We start from the raw sequence: 26,540 nt of genomic DNA on the forward strand, positions 1-26,540 counted from the left end.
TTGGTATATAGTGAACCTGCATATATACTCTTCTTTCTTCATTTTTGTAGTCTGATCATCAATTCTTTTCTACTAACCTGTTGCACTATAATATGTCATCTTGCCATCAAGGACAACACTTGTATCATAATGCCAACATCTTGATGGAGATGAACATCCATATGGCCATCAATCGCAAATCCTGGTTGTCACCTACGGTTTTTTCCAACCTGCAGGGTTACATAGAGTTTAAAGTAGGTTTTCACCATGTGTCCATCAGGGCACCGAAGGACCCTGCACAGACATGGTATGACTTGCCTTGGCAACAAATGACGCCATTTACGGAATACATGATTGGTGGCTGGAAGAATGGCACACTATAGCACACTTGGTAGTGGAGGGAAGCAAGTCCACTGCATAGAGAAAGAAGGAGGAGGCCAGGCTCAAGATGACACAACTAGCCAAAAAGTGAAAGAAGGAGGCCACTAACAAGGCCCAAGTAGAGCGCGATGCCTCTAACAAGACGGAGAAGCAAACAGGAGGAACATAGTGGGGCTCTAACAAAGGCATGAGGTCACCTTCACCCGAGACAGAAAAAGAGATGGAAGTGCAAACATAGCAGCACGGCTCGAACCCACAGGCGACGTCTACCTGTATCAATCGTCCAAGGGAGAAAGAGAAGGGAGGGTCCAGGAAGGAATCTACAGCTACTAATACATTTTTGGACCCAATCACCCTCATAGAGGGCGATTTGCATGACATCGGGGACATGGTGCGAGATGTCACCCCGGAGGCCCTACAATATCTTGAGCAATAGAAACAACTAATCTTGTGGGCTATCTAGATAGGTATGTAGGATCTACAGACCCATCCGTCATAGGCCAGCATGGTGTCCACTAGCCTTTCTATCGGCACTTCAGAAGTTGCTAAGATGTTAGGTGCGAAGGCCTCCAATGCGATAGTGTTGCCTGATGGAGCACTAACCATGGAGAATGATGCTGACAAGCCCACTGTTAGTGCCCTCAAGGGAGTAGATTTGAATCTGGTAGTGCTCCCTGGTGAAGTGCTCCACATCTTGTAGGATGGAGTGATTGCACATCTAAGGGCCCGTGAGCATCGTGTCCTATAAGTGATCAGTGAGCAGTGGATTAACAATAAGAAAATGGCACTACAATGGGACTCTGCCATCGCCACTGTGACCGAGGTGACCAACCAATACAAGCGTATAATGCAAGTCATCGAGGAGCCATGCCGAATGGTCCTAGAGTCAGTCATTCCTGAGGAAGAAATAGTCGAGGTGCACGTTTGCAAACTGGCTACAGGGTTGTACGACGCTCATACAGAGATGGCAATGATTTAGTTGGAGTTGAACCTGCAGATCACAAAGTTACAGTTGAAGCCTCAACCTTCAACTCCACCAAAAGTGAATGAGAACCGTGCAACTGCCATTGTCAAGGCAATAACAGCAGTTGACAATGTAGTAGCATACTACACACAACTTTTTGAGCAGTCATTCGTGGTCCTAACAAGCTTGGAGGAGGACCCTAATGTACATCGACTAGAGATAGAAGCCTGCGAGCTGTAGCAGTGCTATGATGAGGTCAAAGGCACAGCACAAACCGTCACACTCACATAGAGGTTGGCAAAGCTATAGGAGGGCAAGCAACTGAAAGAATAGGTGGATGCAGCGTTGCACAAGGAGGCAGTGTTGAAGGCAAGACTGAAGCCCTAGATGGATGAGGCTTATATAGTCATAGCCTCTATTAAACGAAAGGTTGTGACTCTGCAAGAAACTTAGGAAAATCTTCACCCTGACAGTTCAAGAGCAGTGACAGAGAAAATGATGGAAGACGCGAAGCAGGCGGCGGCACAGTTCACTGCTGAGGTTGTAGTCATAAGGGTTGAGCTGGGAGGTCTCCGCAATAAGATCTCCATGCCTGCCGAGTGACTCGAGGGCTAGTCAAATTGTTTGTGTTGGGGGCCTTTTGGGAACAGGATCCCCCACGGACATTTTTGGGGATAAAAGCCCATGTTTTGGGTCAAATTTTGTAATAAAAGTATAAAGACTCTGCATTTTGTGGTCACAGAGCATGAAGGTGTTAAGAGTCATAAGGGGTTGTCCACCCTTATTTTGTAATGTAAATTCGACTGTAAGAGATCTACCCATGGTCCACAGACCATGGGATTGTATAAAAAGATCTAGGTAAGTAAGCTCTATGTAGTTCTGAGAAGTCATAGAAGTAATAAGTCTTAAGCGATAAGGATACAAGTCTAAGTTTTGGGTCGTAGCGTAGGTAGAGCCTCTGCAGCTGAGTGCGTAGAGGCCTAGCGTGGAAGTCTATAACTGAGTGTGAAGAACCCTATAACTATGTGCGCTGGGTAGATAAAGTCTGTAATCATATGAAGATATCAATAAAGAGAAGTATTCTACAAATTCTATGTCTTTGTTTCCTGTTAATTCATCTTGTCATATTGTGTATGGATTTCATTTACAATGCTTATGTGATGTGCGAATATATGTAATTACATTGGTTAATCGAATGCAAGTAAGAATATTTATTTACGCGGTGCTAACTGTGATTGTTTAGTAAGATAATTAAACACTTAAGGATAACTTGGAAACCTGTTCTATATGCTTCTTTAGCAACGCGAAAGTACCTGAACCATAGGTTAGGGCTATGCAAAGGCCAATCGTACCCCTTCGCGGAGGTATTGAAGGGCGGAATAAAGGGCTAGACAGATTGAGCCCTAGAACTTAATGACCTGTGGGAAAGAAGGAATAGGAGGAATAAAGCGACATCATGACCATGTCAAGGTGTGGAAACTTGGTTCCAACAACCCCCCATATCTCTTAGGGTGAAACTTTGGACCACGCTCTGCGGGGTGATGCCAAAAGGGCCAATACTGTAGGGATTTGTTTAGCTAACTAACACTAAACATGGGTCAGGCCCCACCAAGCCAACAAAGAGCTCTTTTCCTCTTTTATTTTAATAAGTATTTATCATTTTTATTATGTGCCTTTGATGGTTATTCTATCAATGTTATTATTCTGGTTATATGTTGGTTATACACATGGTTGTATGATAGACTTTAGTTATGGTTCTCATCATGTTTTGATTAGTAAATGAATGGTTATTGAATGCATGGCCTAATAAATGATATTGCAGCTATTGGGAGAGGGAATCCATTATCATTGATGGTTTCCAAATATGTATGAGACCCTTATGTGCAGATATGCATTTATAACATGTAGATTACATGTTGGCAATGTGTTTGAGGAAATGTATTTCATGTTCAGGTCTTGTTAGGTCAAGTTCTTGTCTACATTTTTCATTAATGGATTTATCCTTGTCTCATTCATCATTCTGAAAATTTCTATCAAGTTCTAGGCAGAGGTCTGGATCCTAGGCCTAAGAAAGTATCTCAGATCTCGGGTTCACATGAACATAATTAGCTCGGGTTCACATGCACATAATTAGGAAAATTAGATTGCAGTTGCAGGGGGGAAGGGTTATCCGTTTAACTGGAGGATTACGGTCACTAGATTTCCTTGTTATGCATGTGACTAGTAGCCTAGGTCAGTGGAAAAGCAGTTTAACTCAAGGGTATGGCACTTGGAGTGCTTGTTTAGCTCTTGGGTGTCCTGTAGCTCCTAAGGAAGGTTAGTAAAGTTTCATTTTTCCAATTCCAATTCATAAATTGTACCTTGGAGGTTGATTCATATAATATCAAACCTTCATCACATATTTACCCCAGTAGACCAATAAATTTGGGTAAGTGTGGGAGGATGGTGTTAAAACCCTTTCGTTGAATACCACATCTCTACTCTTGATGACTCTTTGGTTTTCATAATCAAATAAGTGACAAAAAGATATTAACACCATATCTAACGAAATTACACTTCTTCTATTTTTCCTCAAGCTTTGTTTTGTTTTCTTTATTAATGTGGAAAAATGGTTCACAACCAAAAGTTTTTAGAAATGTGTAGATTATATTCCTACCCGTCCATGCCTCCTCTAGAATACCACCATCGAAGGAACTTGAAGGCCCTCTATTTATTATATAAAAAACAATATCTACAACATCTGCCCAAAATTGTAAGGTAACCCTACATGTAATCTCATACATCTTGCATGCTCCATGATTGTCTTTTTCATCCTCTCTAACACACTCTTTTCTTGTGGTGTTCCTAAAGGTGTCTTCTCTCTATGAATTTAATTGTGTGAATAGTAATTATCAATCTCCTTAACACAATATGAACCACCATTAAATGATTTGACACACTTCAACTTCTTTCATGTCTCATTCTCAACCAAATATTTCCATTTCTTAAAAGTATCAAAGACATAATAATTATTTCGAATGCAATAAACCCAACTTTTTCTAGTTACTCCATCAATACAAGTAACATAGTAGTGAGAGCCACCAAGACATGATACCCGAGCAGCTCTACATACTTCTATATGCATAAGTTCTAATTTTCCACTTTTCTTTTCTTTCCCAACACTGAGAAATATGACTCCCTTCTATTTTTCATTAACACAATTCTCACAGAAATCGAAATCAACATGCTTCAAACCTAGAAAAAAAATCGTTAAGTGAAAAATATGCATTCTCCTCCCACTCATCTTCCTGAGCCTGTGATGTTGTAATGTCATATTTTCTCCTCTGTAGGTTAATGCATTAGCATAATAAGAAATTCCATTGCATAAATATAATGTACCAATATTTTCTCCTTTCTCTATTAACATGGCTCCTTTAGTGACCTTTCAAATTTTGTTTATAAATGTAATTACACAACTTTCAGCTCCTAATGGCCCTCTCAAAATTAGAATTTTCTTTAGATACGAAACATTCCTTATCTCCTTCAATACCCATTTGTTTCCATTCTATTTCTTTATGAATACCTTACTCATTAGAATGATTTTATATATTTTATCATCCAAAAAATGAACCTTTCCAAAATATCCTCGAACTTAGTCATGAAAATGTTTCCTATTCGGTGTGGCATTGAACGAAGTGCCTCAATCTACCACCTAGGAATTAATAATGTTTTCTAATGAAAGAATCAAATCAACTTGCAACACATCACTCACTACATTTTCTTCCTATTTTTTTTCTTGCTTCTCATCTCCTGCTTTTCCCTTCTGAGGTTTACAGTCTTTGATTGGGTGTCCTTTCTTGCCACATACCCAGCACACTATCCCTGATCTGGACTCATATACGTCTTTCCTTGACCTACTACAATTTCTTGGGCTCTTTATTATCTCTTGTCTCGACTGAGATTTTATATCACATTTCCTCACCAAGGTTAACACCAACAACATCATCAAACTATAAAGTACTAGATCGAGAGACAAAATTACTAATGGCCATGACTAAGCCATTCCAACCTTTTGACAATGAACATAGAAGTAATAGATACTTATAGTCATCATAAAAATTTACCCCTATAGAGCTTAACTCACTTCTAACCATGTTAAATTCATTGAAATGATTAACCACAGATCCACCTTTTTACATCTTCGTACTAAACAAGTGCTTCATAATAATTTGAGGTTGATGGTTGTTCATATAAGATGGTTAATTCCTTCATTAAACCCTCTCTTTTCATTTCCTTTGAAATGTTGAAGGTCATTGACGTTTCCACACAACCATATTTTTCCTGATGCCTTTGTGTGTTAACAACCCTGGGATAAAAACTCATGTAATAAAAGTTAATAAAGGAAATATAAGACCATGGTCAAGCGACACTTATTCCAAGGTGAATGTTGGGAAAATATCCAAGTGGGAATCACTTGATGTGTTTATGCTTAAGGGGAATTTGGCAAAGGAAATGGAAAATGCTTTGAAAAGGAAAAAATGAATTATTGGTATTTTATTTGTGAAAATAAAATAAATTAGGAGAAAAATGAGGTGAAAGGTCACATGTTTCATGTGAGGAGGAATATGAAGGAAGATAATGGAAAATTTAAGAAATTAGAGGCATGAATAATAAAAAGATAGTAGAGAATCAATTCGTAGCCTTTTTGTGAGTTTAGTTTTGGAATTAGTTTTCATAGAGGAGAAGGAAGGAAAAGGCAAGAAATGAAAGGACAAGGAAGGAAGGCATAGGACAAGGAAAGACAAGGAAGGAAAATGTTATAGCATTAGTCAAAACTCTTGTAGTTTTGATGCTTTGATATGGCCTTGCGATGCCCTTTCCTATTCAGACTTGATCATTTATTAAAATTTAATATTTTCCATTCGATACATGACTCTGCCCTTTAAAAATAATGTACACACTTTGGTACCATAATACAAAACCAACATACATAATTTTAAATATAAAAAAATAAAAACATTTCCTATTTCTCGTGTGGGGTTTATGGGTTTCACCAAAATTCCACCTACAGGAGCTCGTGGCCTAACTAAATCAATTGGATTTTGGTGGTATTTATACACCTCATGGGAAGTCCTAAATCATAGAACGAGATAAGATATCGACATTATAGTCCTTTTTGTCCCCATATCAAGTATGATTTTCCATGTGCCTCCTACACTCCCAGTCATATGAAACCCTTGTTTCCTTGCAATGATGTTCATATTCCATTATATGTCATCCTTTTGTACATGCTTGAGAGGTGATCTTTGAGGCTTCGACAGGATAGATCCAAAGGAAGGTTTCATTGGTTTCGTGGTCGGATCAAGTTGTATCTTCCACTCCTATTTTCTGATATCAATAAAGAATCTTTGTCTTTTTCCTAAAACGTTATGGTCTCATGTTTCTTATGATTCATGTCTAACATATCATGATTTATATGGTTATGCTTGATGACCTAACAAGTTTGTTATGCATGTACTATGAACTAATTGCTATGTATATTGTAACAACCCTGATGAAAATTCAATGTAATAAATGCTAAAAACAATAACCACGGATGACTGGGACATTTATTCCAGGTTAAATGTTGGGCAATACATCTTAGGGGCTATTGATTTGGTTGTTTATAGCTAAGTAAATTGGCAAAGGAAATCGCTAAGGCATTAAAAGGCATTTTGGCACATTTCTTTATCAAAATAATAGAAATTAGGAGAAAACGAAGGTGAAAGGTCTTAGGTTGCATGTGAGGAGGAAAATGAAGGAAAATAATGGAAAATGAATAAAATAGAGGCCTCATTCATAAAAAGGCTAAAGGGGTTAAGTTGGTAACCTTTTGTGAGTTTAGTGTTGGAGCTCTCTCTCATTATTATCTCTCTCTCTCATACTTGTGGATACTTAGAGATTTCTTGGAGCACTCTTGGAGGGTGTGGCATACTTGGATTTTTAGAGGAAGATCACAAAGGAAGAGTAGGAAAGTGCAAGAAGGAATCAACATCAACAACTACATCAGATTTTCTTACAGGTACTGAGTTGCATGTATGTTTTCTCCCTTAGTTTTAGCATGCATGACATATGCATGTGGTTTCTTCGTTGTGATCTATCATTGGCATGGAAGACGACCTGGATTGATAGTGGATTGCCTAGCCTTTCTATTTCCTGGATAGCCATGGTGATTGTCGATTTACTTTCATTGTTTTGTTTTGGTTGGTTCTCATGTTTCCTTAGATTGGTTTAAGTTATTAGTCCTGGAAGCCCTGGTTGAACAAAAATTGTTGAAGCCCTACAAGAGCTTGGGTTGAGTTATTAGTCCTAGATGACCTGGTTGGACAAACACTTTGGAAGCCCTTGGTGGGTTGAATTACTAGTCCCAAAAGCCTTCGCTGGAAAAATGCTTTGGATGCTCTATATAAGTTATGGGTAGAGTTACTAGTTCTGGAAGCCTTGGAATGCTTGGATGGAGACAAATCAGAGAATTATTTTGGTGATGTCTAATCATGAGGTGGAATCACTGTTTACGAGTTGAGGTGGATGTTCTCTAGAAGTCGTGGATGTGTTTTGATTGATGTGGTATATGAGATCCCACATTAATGCTTGGAATATGGCATGACGGTGAATGACTGAGAGATATTTGGCTCAACCATTCTACGGTCGGGTGGAACATTGTAGTCCCATCTCTAGTTGGTTCATTTCATTTATTAATGAGAAATCGTTTCCCTTGATTTCAATGTGTAAAGGTACTGATGTATTTATGGATTTGATGGTTGATATGTTTACTGTATTTTTGTTCCTATTGTGTTGGTTACATGCACATTTTATCACAACAGCTATGTATGGCTCTCAACATGTTTTTACTTGAATGTGAATGGATAATGTGTCTATGACCTAATAGATGATAATGCAACAATTTGAATGAGGAAAAATGGTTGATAGGGATTATCATATAAGTATGAGATCCCTACACTTGATTAATTGTTTACACCTGTAGGTTACATGTCGATGATATGCTTGATGAAATTCCCATCATGTCTAGTAGGGATCCATTGAAGGTATTGAACAAGTATTTTCTTTAGTACTTTCATTTCCATATTAATTTACTGATTTGAAGAGATGGATCAGTTCTGGGCAGCATCTTGGGCTCTGAGCCTGAGAATGTGGCTTAAATCCCGGGGCCGCTGGCACAATAGTGGAAATTTTGGTCCGTAGTCACTAGCCGGTACACCTATGAGAGTGACTTTAGGTTAAAGGTTACTTCCTTTCCCATAGCATCGCAATGGCTATGGCCCAATTAGGACACAAGGATAGGTTGTTTGATTGGCTAAGTTGTCCTCTAAGGGTTTTGTTGATGATGTTGGATGTTTGTATGGTGTGTTTTCGTTGGTTCCACTTCCTTAATGTGACTTGGGAGGTCGAATCATATCATAGAAACGTCTTGTTGCATGTTTACCCTGGCTATCTGGTTGATTGGGTAGATGTGGGAGTAGGGTGTTATAGAGTGGTATGAGAGCATGGTTCACCCCTTGGACTTGATGGGATATGTTTTGGTCATCCATACATATCAATTTCATGTGCGTCTCTTACACTTATAAACTTATTGTAATTTTTTTATGTAAGATTAGGGTTGTAGTATGGTTATCATGGATAAATTGTTATTGATTTCATGAAATATATTTGAAATGAGCATGTGACTGACTATGTATGGATTATATGTCGCTTGCCTGTTTATTTCATGGTACTTACTGACATCGTTGTATGTTAGGTTACATTTTTGAATATTTTGATTACATGCATCAGACCTGTAGGTTGATTGGAAGAAATGATCGATTTTATTCGACTACATGTGGTTATGCATATTTGTAGTTTGTTTTTCATTGCTTATCCATATTGCTAGTTGAATGTGGCAATGTGTACAATGGAGTAATGGTTGTCATCATGCCCAAGGTCATAGCATGCATTGTTGATATGTCCTTACATTGATGAGCAGATCTGAGTTACAATAATGCTTATGAGTTGATACATTTACTCGCTTATGTTTGTATGTTGTTATGATTATGTTATACATGTATCACATTGATTTGGTAATCTTGCATAAAAGTATCCTCCGCGAGCTATACTAAGGTACATTGGTTTATTGAGATTTGGTTTATTTGACATATTATGCCTTGCAGGAAGAAATATTAAATGGCTAGCAAGATGGTTCACTATAGATACTCTCCCTATGAATCTAAAGAGAAGTATCCTGTTGGGAACCCCTCTAACTCGGAAGTTACATTGAGAAGTTTAAAGGAGGAAATAAGGAGTTGTAATGCAGATAATGACATCATCATATAGACATAGGAAAAGTTAGCAGAGGTGAATGCAGTAATAGTTCAGAACTTGTTAGATTTGTAGCAACAAGGAGCACTATGGATCAGTCACGAGAAGGAAGATAAACTAATGGGGCATACTATACTAGATCACATGGTAGTCCTGGATAAAATAGAGATGATATAGTTAGAGATGGAAGATTTTTGGACACTACGGATAGGAGAAGTAATAGACATAGGTAAGATTCGAGTTCTGATTAAGATAGGTACACTGATCATCATCAGTATCATCCTTAGAGGAGGAATGATAGTGCATATTTTCTGGATGAATTTGAGAATGAAAATCCACCTACTTTTGATAGAGAGATAAAGAGATCACAAGATGCAGAGGCATGGCTACTTGGTATGAAGAAATTCTTCAAGTTGCATGACTACTCAGAGAACGTGAAAGATAGAGTAGCTACTTTCAGTCTTAAAGGTAAAGCAGACATCTGGTGGGAAGATGTGAAGAATGTTAGAGATATATATGAGGAAGATCTGACTTGGAGTGAATTTGAGCAGTTATTCAAGAAGAAGTATTTTTGAGAGAGATACTTCGATGATAGGGAAAAATAATTCTATCAACTAAAAATGGGATCCATGATAGGTGATGAGTACACCAGTAAGTTCTTGGAACTACTGAGGTATGTTCCTTACCTCAAGGAGGAGAGGGCTAAGATTCAAGGATTCATTAGTGGACTATCGGTTGCATTCAAAGATAAGATTTAACTCGATGAGACTAGATCATTAGACGAGGCCATTCGAAAGCTAAATCGTTGCTATGAAAAATCAAAGCGCAGAACTGAGACTAAGCCAGATTGGGGAGGTACTGTAAAGAACAAAGGAAAATGGGATAAAACGTGAGCAAAGCCATAACATACATATAACAAGGAGAATTTTGTCCCACCTAAGAGTTTCAATACATCAGATAGAAGAAAGGGACATCTAGCTGAAGAGAAGAACAGGGATAGAGGCTAGAAGCCCATAGAGTGTTGGACTTGTGGCAAATATCATCGTAGGAGAGATTGTATGGAAAATCAAGATGGTAGACCTCAGATATACAATGCACAGGAGGCATAGACTATTGGAGATGTTGGCCAAATTATTCCTCGTACCTATGTAATTGTGCACAAAAAGCATGCAGAAGATCATGCATCTATAATTGAGATGGATGGCAAGCTTTGTGATCAAGTTATTTCTATCTTGATTGACCCTAGATATAATTATAGCTATGTTAGTACTAACTTGGTGGATAAGTGTGGGTTGAATAAGGAGTTGCATGTAGAGTCTTGGTTAGTTTAGTTGGCTACAGGTACGAAGAAGTGAGTTCATCATTGGGTAAGAGCTTGTGCAAATGTGTTTAATAAGAACCAAGTTTTATATCACTCTATGGATGTATTTCTTGAGGACATTATAGAGTTTCCACCACATAGGAAGGTAGAATTTTCTATTGAGTTAGTATGATGGGAAAATCCAACATCGAAAGCACCTTACAGGATGAGCACACCTGAGCTCGTTGAGTTAAATTTGCAGCTAAAGGAAATGTTAGAGAAGGGATACATTAGGCCAAGTGTATCACCTTGGGGTGCACCCATCTTGTTTGTGAGGAAGAAAGATGGTACCCTTAGATTATGCATTTATTATAGGTATTTGAATGAAGTGAATATTAGGAACAAATACCCTTTGCCGAGGATGGATGACTTGTTTGATTAGTTGAAGATAGCAATAGTGTTCTCGAAGATTGACTTGAGATCTGGATGACATATATAAGACTGCTTTCAGGACCCAGTATGGGAATTATGAGTTTGTTGTTGTTCCATTTGGCTTAACGAATGCTCCAACTACATTCATGTGTTTGATGAATAGTGCGTTGCATCCTTATTTGGATAATTTCATTATTGTGTTCATCGATGATATACTAGTATATTCTAAATATGAGGAAGAGCATGTCGAGAAACTAGCAACAATTTTAAGTTTGTTGAGATAGAATCAGTTGTATGTGAACATTAGCAAATGTAGTTTATTTTAGACAAAGGTACACTACTTGGGGCATGTTGTCCCCAAGAAGGGCACTGCAATAAGGGCGATCATGGAGTGGGTAGCTCCTATTAGTGTTGATGAGGTGAGATATTTCATGGGTCTTGCAGGTTACTACAGGAGGTTCATCAGGAACCTCTCATACATTCTTTATCCCATCACATCATTGCAGAGGAAAGGTAAGAAGTTTGAATGGATTGAAGAGTGTGAGTGTTACACAACATTTTGTCACTGTCCCTATACTCCCCACTCCTTGATCTAGCAGGACCTCTACAATGAACCCTAAATTATTTCCCTTCATGAAGAAGCTCCCATTGTGTCCCTCTTCATGAGCAGAACAATGCTCCATTGCTGGATCCCCTAGATTATCTTCAAGATTACTTCCTTTATGTAGTTGTAGCCCCTAGCACCATTGCTATAGTATTGGTACAACATGATGATGAAGGCAGTGAAAATGTTATCTATTACCTCAGTCATAATCTCCTCAACACTGAAACATGTTAAGACCATGTTGAGAAGTTGGCTTTGGCTATCGTACAGGCTATTCAGTGCCTTCAGCACCGCATCTTCCTACACACTACTACTATGATTTCTAAATGAAACACCATGACCTACATCCTAACTCACCAGTTCTTGGGGGGAAAGTATTCTAATTAGATTGTCACCGTGCAAGAATTTGATTTGGTGTTTACTACTGCAAAATATAAGAAATCACTAGATTTTGTCGAGTTGATTTTCTCTCTTCCTTCTCCATCTCTCCCCACTGGTGCAGATGAGAAACTCCCTGATGAGACCCTTTTCCTGATAAGAACCCTTGACCCGTGGTATGGTGATATCATCGTGTATCTCCATATGTCCACATCTCAGTCCACATTGAATAAGGATGACCACCGACGGATTCGGCATCACTCCCAACCGTACCGTATTATTGGAGATACTTAATATCATGTCAGTGTCGATAACATTATTCTTCGATGTCTTACTCTAGAGGAGGATGAGAGAGTTCTCAATGACGGCCATTCTGGGGCATGTGGTTGTCATATGTTTGATTATGCTACTGCTCACAAAAGCCTCTGCGCTGGTTATTTCTGGTCGTCCATTTTTAAGGATTGCATCCTTGTTGTTCACAAGTGTCATGGATGCCAAATTTACCAGCGCAAGATGCGTGCCTCGCCTGCTTACCTACACCCTGTCATTATCATTGGTCCTTTTTCCAAATGGAAAATTGACTATATGACATGTAACCCCCATTCATTCTGGGGGCATGGTCATATTATCGTTTCTATGGATTATTTCACCAAATGGGATGAAGCGATGCTTACATACTCTATAGACGGTAAAACGACAACTCATTTTCTTTTCAATCATGTTATTTCTAGGTCTAGCATACCTCAAGACATTGTCACTGACCATGGCCCCCATTTCCAAGATTACATGATGGCTAAGCCGACCTCTATAGTGGGTCTGCACCACAATGGTTCAACCCCATATTACCCTTAGGCCAATTGTCAAGTTGAAGCTGTGAAGAAAGTTTTGATTACAATGCTTCAGCATACTATTGGGATGCATAAGTCCAATTGGAATCTCATGCTCTTTTCAACTATGTCGACTTACAAAACCTCAACCAAGGACACAACTAATTTCATACCATTCCAGCTCATCTATGTTCTGGAAGCAACGTTACTGATTGAATGCGAAATTCCTTCACTCAAGCTAGCTATCAAACTTCCCCTCACAACCTCACATCAAGAAGAATGCCTATTGTATTTAGAATGGCTAGATGAGACTCATCGCCTCACTTCTTTGGTCATAAAAGCACAAAGGAAGCGAGTCAAGTCCCAATTTGATTGGTTAGTCTCCCCTCGTGCATTCTCTAAGCGTGATTTGTTTTTACTATATGATCAAGCTAATGATAAGCTGGGGGCAGGAAAGTTTGAACCCATGTGGCATGGACCCTATATTATTAAACGAGTTTTGTAAAAAGGGGTCTATGAGCTAATTAATTAGGAAGGCAATCCTTTCGACAAGCCCCGAAATGGGCCTCAAAAAGTACTATGCTTAGATCATCTTGCATGGTTACTTGTGTACATTAGTGTGTCATTCATTTTTTTTGTATTGTGTTTTAGTGTGTTATTTTTCAAGCAGATTTCTGGTTTATTATTTTTTCCCTTTTTTGCACATGTGTGTGACTCCTCACATTGGTTTCACTGATGGTGCTTGCTATAGTGCCCAAAATCTATCCTCTGTGGCATGGGCCATTTATGACCCCCATGGTGAGTTGATTGATATTCAAGGTATTTGTTTAGGTCGCACAATTAATAACATTTCTGAATACATTGCAATTATCGAATTATTGTCAGAATCCATCACTCTTGACATTCGGGAATTGGTTGTCAACCTAGATTCACAGCTTGTTGTCCTTCAACTCAACGGAAAATATTCCATTAGAAACCATCAGATATTGAGAATGTATCTACCTCTTCTTCTACTGGAATTTTTTTTTGATGATCTTGCATATCATCATATTCCTAGACACATGAATACATTGAAAGATGCATTAGCTAATTATGTGTTGTATAGACATTTACGAAACATGTGGAAAGCCAAAAAAAATCATTTGTACCATAGTAAGCAAGAAAATACAATATATATATATATATATATATATATATATATATATATATATGGTGATAAGTTTTTATACATCAAAACCCCAAAAAATAATATGTGTGTCCAAATAACATCGGCGGCTCACAGGCCTCATATATCTGTGGCATGCAAGTCTCAAAAATGTAAATGTTGGACCTAGGAACTAATCAACATGGTGATCATGATAGCATGACACTGCTTGTGCAACATGAGTCAACAATTAGTGGATGTGATCTGATACGCCCATCGTATGCATTGGGTACTAACATGGGCTGTCTCCCACCCTGGCATACTCTGGGACACTAAGAGTCAACCCCTCAAGGTTCCTCACGATATCCTCCTTGTTCTCACTCCGTTCCTAATAAGGAGCGACATCAAACTGGTGAGTGACGAGCCTGGATATCGAGGACATCTCGGTGGCATGCTCTGGTACAACATCTCCATTGATAAAACAAAATGTTATAAACACTGATGAGCCCCAATTTTTGGTATAATTTGGGCTCATTTGGCCTACTTGCTTTGCTCAAACCATTCACCTTTTACTGCTTATGCATGCATTTCTTAGTTTATTCGTGTTGTTTGTAGGAAGAAGGGTAGACATTTTATCTATGTGACTAATGCATTATGATTTCAGGTTTTTGCATTAAAAGGGAGAAAAGACCACGTGAAAAGGAGACAAGGAGACAATGAGGTGGCACTGCTGGTTTTTAGGAGAGGATGTCCACAGTCTTGGGACCCTCCTCGTGATTCCCACCATAGCTCCGAGCTCCAATCCATCTCCCCACCGAGCTTAGAAGAAGCCAGCTGTTCTACAGGAACATCAGTTATAACTGTTCTACAGGAACAACAATTATGACTGTCCTACAGGATCAACAAGTTAAACTTCAGTTGGACAGCCGAGATCCTAAAATCAAGGACACCTGTTGGATGATCGTTTTTGCATAAGTATGGAGGCCGTAGCCTTTGATAGGTTGTTGAAGCTTTCGCATTACTATTGTAATTTTTGAGCACAGCTCGGTGTAGTTCTTTTTGTAAGCCAAGTTTGGCATGACATTAGATTATGAATAAAGAAGGCAGATTTTGATCTAGTTCTGAGTTTTCTCAAGGAGCTATAGCTCTCAGGTTAGGGCCCAACCTGAGAGCAGTAGATCTCCTCAGTGTTGTAATGTGTTTGCATTTCGTTCCAACACCTTGAGTTTGTTTATTTTCACATGCAATTCGAATTCACAGTTTGGTAATTTAGTCGTTTTCATGAGCATAGATAGGACTAGTTTATGGTGATTTTCTTTCAGTTGCTTCAGTTTGATAGGAGGATAGATATAATCTCTTGGAGCTCCAGCAAAAAAGGTTGAGAAAGTCTCCACTGCCATCTCTGTTTGGAGATTGGAGTGTAGCCTATACCAGCCACAAAAATACGCAGTTCTTCACTTTATACATGCTGCAACATAGTCTCGTTTATGATAGATCTTTCCGTGCACTTCACTCTTGCACCATACACCTTCATCACCGCTTCATGCACATTCCTCTACACACTTTATCTCGCTGTTCATTGAGTTCAGGTAGCTTAGGTTAATGAATTTTCATCTTGGTGATAGTCATAAGCCATTTGTTTCATTTACACTGCTTTTCATCATTCTATTACCTCCTTCTTCGTCTTGATCACACATACAACCACATCCTTGACCTCTGCTCCGCTCTGTTATCTCCCAAACTCCTCCACTCCTCACGTAACTTCATTCCTTAGACATTTCATTGTTATAACCTCTCATCCATCAACCCACCTCATACACTCGTTCTCCATCCTACTTCTCCACTCTTGAGCCATCACCAGCCTTATTCCTACCTTACACATCTCCCCCTACCATTCCATCACTCCTCCATCACTTCAAACACCGACGGTAGGTCATCCTGTAGCAATTTGTAGACTTCCTGGAGAAACCCCTGCGTTTCCTGTAGAATCCCCTGCAGACATCCTGTAGGAGGCCACTCACTTGGTTGCTGAGCCTCTGAACATGAGGAACCTCTGTGGGCTGATGCTAAGGATCTCTGGGAACCTCTCCTAGCCTCCCCAACGTTTCCCAAGCTTTCCTTCCTTCTGCATCACATCTGCACAACCAAACCCTAATAAGCACAAAATCACAATCACTCCATCCACTTAAAGAAAAAATACAAAAACATATCTTTTAAGCTGCAAGTAGATTAGATTCATGCATTTTCACTTATTAGAAGTAATGGAATCATTGGTAGAAGTTTCCTTCACATTCTTTGCAACATAGAGGTTAGACTAGTTAAATTAGGGCTTCCTAGGGTTTCCATGTTTTGATTTGCTTTCAGTTCATTTTTGCCAAGTAGATTAGTCTTATTTGAGCTAGCTTTCGTCCATCATTGATAAAGCTTCTTCTGTGAGCCTATAGAAGTTGGCTTGAGCCCTAGCGGACTTGTGCCAGCTGACCAAGTGACAGCTGCGACAAGAGCTAGTACTTGTGCATACAGCACCGTCGCTTCGAAGTTTGTACGAACTACCGGGTTGATAAAATTAAGAGACAGGAAGCCCCAGGAGTTGTAGCATTATTGCTACAATACTGGAGCTCACCTTCTTTTTGGCGCCGTTGTCGGGGATCGAACCCGAGACCTTCATTCCTTAGACATTTTGTTCTTATAACCTTTCATCCATCAACCCACTTCATACACTCGTTCTCCATCCTACTTCTCCACTCCTGAGCCATCACCAGCCTTATTCCCACCTTACACATCTCCCCCTACCATTCCATCACTCCACCATCACTTCAAACACCCACGGTAGGTCATCCTGTAGAAATTTGTAGACTTCCTGTAGAAACCCCTGCGTTTCCTATAGAATCCCCTGTAGACATCTTGTAGGAGGCCACTCACTCGGTTGCTGAGCCTCTGAACGTGAGGAACCTCTGTGGGCTGATGCTAAGGATCTCTGGGAACCTCTCCTAGCCTCCCCAACCTTTCCCAAGCTTTCCTTCCTTCCGCATCACATCTGCACAACCAAACTTGCAAGCGACGATGTTGTATGCACAAGTACTAGCTCTTGTCGCAGCTGTCACTTGGTCAGCTAGCACAAGTCTGCTAGGGCTCAAGCCAACTTCTATAGGCTCACAGAAGAAGCTTTATCAATGATGGACGAAAGCTAGCTCAAAGAAGACTAATCTACTTGGCAAAAATGAACTGAAAGCAAATCAAAACATGGAAACCCTAGGAAACCCTAATTTAACTAGTCTAACCTCTATGTTGCAAAGAATGTGAAGGAAACTTCTACCAATGATGCCATTACTTCTAATAAGTGAAAATGCATGAATCTAATCTACTTGCATCTTAAAAGACATGTTTTTGTATTTTTTCTTTAAGTGGATGGAGTGATTGTGATTTTGTGCTTATTAGGGTTTGGGTGTGCAGATGTGATGCGGAAGGAAGGAAAGCTTGGGAAAGGTTGGGGAGGCTAGGAGAGGTCCCCAGATATCCTTAGCATCAATCCACAGAGGTTCCTCACATTCAGAGGCTCAGCAACCGAGTGAGTGGCCTTCTACAGGATGTCTGCAGGGGATTCTACAGGAACCGCAGGGGTTTCTACAGGAAGTCTACAAATTGCTACAGGATGACCAACCGTGGGTGTTTGAAGTGATGGTGGAGTGATGGAATGGTAGGGGGAGATGTGTAAGGTAGGAATAAGGCTGGTGATGGCTCAGGAGTGGAGAAGTAGGATGGAGAACGAGTGTATGAAGTGGGTTGATGGATGAAAGGTTATAACAACGAAATGTCTAAGGAATGAAGTTACGTGAGGAGTGGAGGAGTTTGGGAGATAACAGAGCGGAGCAGAGGTCAAGGATGTGGTTGTATGCGTGATCAAGACGAAGAAGGAGGTAATAGAATGATGAAAAGCAGTGTAAATGAAACAAATGGCTTATGACTGTCACCAAGATGAAAATTCATTAACCTAAGCTACCTGAACTCAATGAACAGCGAGATAAAGCGTGTAGAGGAATGTGCATGAAGCGGTGATGAAGGTGTATGGTGCAAGATTGAAGTGCATGGAAAGATCTATCATAAACGAGACTATGTTGCAGCATGTATAAAGTGAAGAACTGCGTATTTTTGTGGCTGGTATAGGCTACACTCCAATCTCCAAACAGAGATGGCAGTGGAGACTTTCTCAACCTTTTTTGCTGGAGCTCCAAGAGATTATATCTATCCTCCTATCAAACTGAAGCAACTGAAAGAAAATCACCATAAACTAGTCCTATCTATGCTCATGAAAACGACTAAATTACCAAACTGTGAATTCGAATTGCATGTGAAAATAAACAAACTCAAGGTGCTGGAACGAAATGCAAACACATTACAACACTGAGGAGATCTATTTCTCTCAGGTTGGGCCCTAACCTGAGAGCTATAGCTCCTTGAGAAAACTCAGAACTAGATCAAAATCTGCCTTCTTTATTCATAATCTGATGTCATGCCAAATTGGCTTACAAAAAGGAACAAAGACCGAGCTGTGCTCCAAAATTACAATAGTAATGCGAGAGTTTCAACAACCTATCAAAGGCTACGACCTCCATACTTATGCAAAAACGATCATCCAATAGGTGTCCTTGATTTTAGGAGCTCGGTTGTCCAACTGAAGTTTAACTTGCTGATCCTGTAGGACAGTCATAATTGATGTTCCTGTAGAACAGTTATAACTGTTGTTCCTGTAGAACAACTGTCTGCTTCTAAGCTCGGTGGGGAGATGGATTAGAGCTCGGAGCTATGGTGGGAATCACGAGGAGGGTCCCAAGACTGTGGACATCCTCTCCTAAAAACCAGCAGTGCCACCTCATTGTCTCCTTGTCTCCTTTTCACGTGGTCTTTTCTCCCTTTTAATGCGAAAACCTGAGATCATAATGCATTAGTCACGTAGATAAAGTGTCTACCCTTCTTCCTACAAACAACACGAATAAACTAAGAAATGCATGCATAAGCAGTAAAAAGTGAATGGTTTGAGCAAAGCAAGTAGGCCAAATGAGCCCAAATTATACCAAAAATTGGGGCTCATCATCACCCCCCAGCTAAACTATTTGCTCATCCTTGAGAAACTTAGTCCAAGTCCTCATCTTTCATTGCTTTCACTACTTCTCTTGCATCCCAAGGTTCTATGGTAGGGTCCTCTCTGTAGATGTGAAACCCTGCTTTTCTGTTTACCTCTTCCCATTGTTGACTGTCATCTTCCTTTGTACTTCCTTCTGTCAATCCTAGCAATAGTGGTGGGCTGAGTTTAAGGCCAATCCAGCTGGCCTGGAGGCTTTGCATTGACTTCTTGTAAAGGTCAACCCTTACCAAAGCTTCTCTCATCCGGATGGGGGTATGGTACTCCCGGATTTTCAAGCTGTGGGCCATGGTATTCCATCTGCGTGCACAAGCCTGGGCAGCACTTTCTCCCAACAACCTTTCCATGTCTTCAAAGTGAGCTATGGCTTGGGCTTGTTGGTCCATAAACTTCAAGGAAGCTGTGGGATCCGTAGCCAACTGTTGGTGGGTTGAGATGAGTGCCACCGGGTCCTCTAGTTCCGTCCTAATGAACAGTGGTTCGATCACTTCTCGGTTCATGACCGATTTTGAATAGTGGTTCGATCACTTCTCGGTTCATGACCGATTTTGCTTCAGCTGCTCTTTGATCTTCATGGTTTAACCATGAGGAGAGGGCCATCAATTGCATATCACCCAAGGAAATGTTGGGATCCCATGAGACTTCATTAGGCAAAGCCAAGTTGTGGAGGTAAAACTCTGCCAATTTGGCTTTGTCTTCTGCCGAACTAGTAGTGCATAATTCAGAAAATTGTTGTGGGTTTTCGATGTGTGCAATACCTCTTTGGGCCAAGGTGTTTATTTGGAACTGAAGCCATTGATCTTTTAAAAACAATCCATAGGATTTTGCGGGCGTTCTGCACTGAATTGCTTCCATGGCCCAACTGGCCATGCAGGCCAATTGTGCTTCCTTTTGTTGCAGCTGTTCCTTTAAGGCTTGCACTTCAATTCTTGTCTGCTGTTCTGCCTCCTGTAGAAGTGTCATTGGCTCTTCAAGACTAGTGGTCAGCTCCTTTTTGCCTTCTTGTTCATTTGTGATGTCCTTGGAGGATGTTCCTGCCTTTGCCTTTAGTTCTTGTAGCTGCAACCGTAACTTCTGATTTTCTTCCTGTAGAAGTGCCTGCTGGCAACTAGCCACATGTTTAGCCATGGTGAATTCACTCCTGACCTCCCTGAGTTGATCCTGTAGAGGGCCTATGTCTGCCACACCCTTTGATTTGGCGATCTGCATCCATGTGTGGGAACGGACTCTTTCTTTCTCTAGTTCAAAAAATAGAGGCGCGGTGAATTTCTGCGGTATGATTTTGCCCGCCTCTAAAAAGGTGTAATATGAATTCAGATTGGGCGAAGGGCTAGGTTTTGGTATGTGTTCTCTTGCTATCTCTTCAGGCAGTTCTGCCTCACCCTCCCTTGGTGATGAGGGTCCTTCTCCTTCCCTCTTTTCTGTTTCCTGTAGCCGGGCCAGAGTATCCTGTAGAACGTTTTCTGCTTCTTGTAGCTGAGTTTTTTCTAACTTTTCCTGCCATGTATTTTTCTTCCGACTCCCCTTCTCATAGGTGACTGTGACCTTGGAGGGTGACTTTTCTTTGGGAGAAGCAGGAGTATCTTCGATGACGATCGGGCTGCTGGATTGGGCCTGTGGCTTGCCCGTCTTTATCCTAACACTTCTCCGAGCCTTAAAGTACAGAGGAGTCTCCCTCTTCCTCTTGTCTTTTGGCTTAGGTGGCGTATTGAGGCCAGCTAATACAGCTGCTGCCTCCCGTGCCAGAATATCCACCTCCTTTTCTTTGGTTTTTACCTTTTTGGGGCTTCCTGTAGAAGCCTGTTTCTGCAATTTCGGGCTTCCTGTAGAAGCCTTTTCCTTCAACACTTTTGGGCTTCCTGTAGAAGACCCTTTCTTGACCAATTTTGGGCTTCCTGTAGGAGCCTTTTCCTTTAGCAGCTTTGGGCTTCCTGTAGGAGCCTTTTCTTGAGTCTTTGCGCTTCCTGTAGAAGCCTGTGTCTTTGTTTCCGGACTTCCTGTAGAAGTCTGTTCCTTAGCGATTTTCGGGCTTCGTGTAGAAGCCTGCTTCTGTTTTCCTGTAGGTACAGGTGTCTTCGTCTTTGCTTGCTTACCTGCCTGAATTTTGCTTCTTGCTTTGGTGGCAGGTGCTGTTGAGGTACTTCACCCATAAGTGAGCCCCAATTTTTGGTATAATTTGGGCTCATTTGGCCTACTTGCTTTGCTCAAACCATTCACTTTTTACTGCTTATGCATGCATTTCTTAGTTTATTCGTGTTGTTTGTAGGAAGAAGGGTAGACATTTTATCTACGTGACTAATGCATTATGATTTCAGGTTTTTGCATTAAAAGGGAGAAAAGACTACGTGAAAAGGAGACAAGGAGACAATGAGGTGGCACTGCTGGTTTTTAGGAGAGGATGTCCACAGTCTTGGGACCCTCCTCGTGATTCCCACCATAGCTCCGAGCTCCAATCCATCTCCCCACCGAGCTTAGAAGCAGCCAGCTGTTCTACAAGAACAACAGTTATAACTGTTCTACAGGAACAGTAATTATGACTGTCCTACAGGATCAGCAAGTTAAACTTCAGTTGGATAGCCGAGCTCCTAAAATCAAGGACACCTGTTGGATGATCATTTTTGCATAAGTATGGAGGCCGTAGCCTTTGATAGGTTGTTGAAACTTTCGCATTACTATTGTAATTTTTGAGCACAGCTCGGTGTAGTTCTTTTTGTAAGACAATTTGGCATGACATCAGATGATGAATAAAGAAGGCAGATTTTGATCTAGTTCTGAGTTTTCTCAAGGAGCTATAGCTCTCAGGTTAGGGCCCAACCTGAGAGCAATAGATCTCCTCAGTGTTGTAATGTGTTTGCATTTCGTTCCAGCACTTTGAGTTTGTTTATTTTCACATGCAATTCGAATTCACAGTTTGGTAATTTAGTCGTTTTCATGAGCATAGATAGGACTAGTTTATGGTGATTTGCTTTTAGTTGCTTCAGTTTGATAGGAGGATAGATATAATCTCTTGGAGCTCCAGCAAAAAAGGTTGAGAAAGTCTCCACTGCCATCTCTGTCTGGAGATTGGAGTGTAGCCTATACCAGCCACAAAAATACGCAGTTCTTCACGTTATACATGCTGCAACATAGTCTCGTTTATGATAGATTTTTCCATGCACTTCACTCTTGCACCATACACCTTCATCACTGCTTCATGCACATTCCTCTACACGCTTTATCTTGCTGTTCATTGAGTTCAGGTAGCTTAGGTTAATGAATTTTCCTCTTGGTGACAGTCATAAGCCATTTGTTTCATTTACACTGCTTTTCATCATTCTATTACCTCCTTCTTCATCTTGATCACGCATACAACCACATCCTTGACCTCTGCTCCGCTCTGTTATCTCCCAAACTCCTCCACTCCTCACGTAACTTCATTCCTTAGACATTTCGTTGTTATAACCTTTCATCCATCAACCCACTTCATACACTCGTTCTCCATCCTACTTCTCCACTCCTAAGCCATCACCAGCCTTATTCCCACCTTACACATCTCCCCCTACCATTCCATCACTCCACCATCACTTCAAACACCCACGGTAGGTCATCCTGTAGAAATTTGTAGACTTCCTGTAGAAACCCCTTCGTTTCCTGTAGAATCCCCTGCAGACATCCTGTAGGAGGCCACTCACTCGGTTGCTGAGCCTCTAAACGTGAGGAACATATGTGGATTGATGCTAAGGATCTCTGGTGACCTCTCCTAGCCTCCCCAACCTTTCCCAAGCTTTCCTTCCTTCCGCATCACATCTGCACAACCAAACCCTAATAAGCACAAAATCACAATCACTCCATCCACTTAAAGAAAAAATACAAAAACATGTCTTTTAAGATGCAAGTAGATTAGATTCATTCATTTTCACTTATTAGAAGTAATGGCATCATTGGTAGAAGTTTCCTTCACATTCTTTTCAACATAGAGGTTAGACTAGTTAAATTAGGGTTTCCTAGGGTTTCCATGTTTTGATTTGCTTTCAGTTCATTTTTGCCAAGTAGATCAGTCTTCTTTGAGCTAGCTTTCATCCATCATTGATAAAGCTTCTTCTGTGAGCCTATAGAAGTTGGCTTGAGCCCTAGCGGACTTGTGCCAGCTGACCAAGTGACAGCTGCGACAAGAGCTAGTACTTGTGCATACAGCACCGTCGCTTCCAAGTTTGTACGAACTACCGGGTTGATAAAATTAAGATACAGGAAGCCCCAGGAGTTGTAGCATTATTGCTACAATACTGGAGCTCACCATCTTTTTGGCGCCGTTGCTGGGGAAGCGTCAGAGTATTAGTAATTGTTGCTTTTCTTCTACTTTCTTACTCTTGCCTTCTGCTAGTAGTTTACTTCATTTCCATTCTGCAAAAGTAGCATAGACATTTCCTGCTTTCATAGATTAGCATTTCCTTTCTTCAAGCGTAGACTAGCATTCCCTTTCTGCAATTTCATTTGAGCAAAGCAGATTAGTCCTTTCCTGCTTTCAGTTAATTTCGCATCTTTCATAGTTAGTTGTAGATCAATCTGTCTCAGTTTTGCAGGTACCAAAAGAAAGGCAAAGCAGAAGCAAGCAAAAAGAAAAAGAAAGTCTTTTCCATTTCATGCCTCGTAGGAACCGAGATAGATCAGGAAAATTCTTACCAAACACCCCCACCACATCACTGAGTCACCCTTCTCTCTTCTTTGGTGACAGTGACCCAGAGGAACCTATAGGTGAACAACCTAAGATATCCAAAGACCCTATAGTAGAAGAAGAGTTAGAGACCAATCCATCTGAAGCTATGGCTGACAATAGAAGAGAAGATGAGAGAATAGAAGGTGCCTTCCCCATCCGAGAGACCAATGGAGAGATGAAAATGAAAAACATTAGCCCCTCTGCCTTACCTCACTTCCATGGGTTGACCACTGAAGATCCAGATACCTTCCTGTTTGAGTTTGCTGTCCTTTGTAGAACCTATGACTATACTGAAGATGAGCAAAAGTTGTAACTTTTCCCTTCCACCCTTAAGGATGCAGCACTACGCTGGTTCATGGGCCTACCTGGGAATAGTATCACCACTTGGGCTCAAATGTAGCAAGCTTTCAACACCAAGTACCGGGATTACTGTAGGTCCAAGGAAACAAAGGGGGAAATCTTTCGGATGTCCATCGGAAATGATGAGTCCTTAGAGGATTATGAGGAGAGGTTCCAACTAAGCTATAAGCGGGCCAGGTGCACACTTGACCCTGAATCCCACAAGTTGGTCCTACTCCGAGGAGTCCCTGAAGACCTCTTAGATACCCTTCACATGTTAGCTGGGGGGGACATTTACCAACTGCCTTATGAGGACATTAAGACTATATTTAGAAACCACTCCAGGGCAGCTCGGAAACGAGGTAGAGGAAACCACCTCTCCACTAGTGTCCCTTTCTCCAAACATGAGCTTGCAAACCAATTAGAAGATCTTAAGAGTGAGGTGAGACAAACCATTGCCATGCAGCTTGATACATTCAGGATTCAGCAAAAGAAAGAAGAGGCTGAGAGAGCCTTGGCTGTCTTCTGTCCTAGGTGCACAAGGAGGCACCCTAAGAACGAATGTCCATTGCATTCGGTTGAAGTGTGTTTCATTTGTGAGGAGGACCATCCCACAAATCAGTGTCAAACCTTGCCTGGGTTTAAAGCCATGTACCAAGGGACCGAAGCTCCCACAGAGCCTCTCTATTACCTCAACCAAAGGAGGCCACAAGGATCTAGACCTTATCAATAGGGGATGCAAGGGGCATCTCAAGCTTATTACAACCCCAACCAGTCAAATCCTATGCCTTCCTGGGGTCCCCCTGCTCATCCTTCTTGGTCCATGCCTCCTCCACAGTCTTATCCACCTCAGTACCCCACTCAACCTACTTCTCATCCATATCACTCACATACCCAGCCACAGCCTCAATGGAATGCACCTCAGTCGGGGTGGAGGCCCCAATAAAACACTCCTCCTGCCATTTTGCCTCCACCACCAGTGCAACCTCAACCATTACCTCCTGCTCCTCCAAGGCAACCTCAAATGCCTGCTCAACCGAACCCGAACCCCAACAATAGACAGGCCTAGCAGGTATACACTGGGGAAACCTCATGCCCTACCTATGCTGTGGAGATCCAGGAGATCAATCTTAGATCTGGAAAGACTCTTCCAGATCGCCAGCCTCCTCCCCCAGAGGATGAGGAAGACCATCAAGAGAGTGAACCAATGCCTATTCTACAATTTCCTGAGAGACTAACAGCCACCACACAACCTAACCCAGAAGAAGATGAGCTTTTGGGTGAGCTCAAGCAGTTGTGTGTAAAAATCCCACTCCTCCAAGCCATCAAGGATGTGCCAATATATAACAAGCTGGTTAAGGAGAAGTGTTTCAAACACCCAGGCAGACGGAAGAAAGATGCCTCAACTATGAATGGCATAGGACAACTGTCTGACCTTATGCTAGGACAAGTCATCTGCCCAAAGTACCTAGATCCTGGAAGTCCTGTAGTAGATGTTCACATCAATGGCACCATTATCCCCCACACCTTGATTGATCTGGGGGCGGCCATCAATGTGATGACCAGGGATACCATGCTTAAACTCAATCTTCAGGGTTCCTTGAGGAAGACCTCGACAGTACTGCAATTAGCAGATCGCTCCACCATGACTCCCGAAGGGATTGTGGAGGATGTCATGGTCTCCATTGATTCTTTGGAATACCCTGTAGACTTCCTGGTTCTGCAACCAAAGGCAAAGCTTATTGGATATCCTCTCATTTTGGGAAGGCCTTGGTTAGCTACTGCAGATGCTTACATAAGTTGTCGGGCACGAAACATGACCATAAAAAATGGTCCCATGTCCAAGCAGCTAGTCCTATACCCTCCTGCCCAACCCTCTTTAGAGCATGACTTACCACTCTGGTTGGAGGAAGGAGAAGAAGATGAGGTGTACTCAGCACCTCTGTGTACCCTAGATACCACTAGAAGAAACCCCCCAACTGAGGATGACTTGATCGAGAACTTGATCCAAAACCCACCTTCCAGTGC

This window comes from Pinus tabuliformis, chromosome 1_2 (assembly GCF_031772625.1).
Source record: "Pinus tabuliformis cultivar Carrire ecotype Pingquan chromosome 1_2, CPIR1, whole genome shotgun sequence".
Taxonomy (NCBI): Eukaryota; Viridiplantae; Streptophyta; class Pinopsida; order Pinales; family Pinaceae; genus Pinus; species Pinus tabuliformis.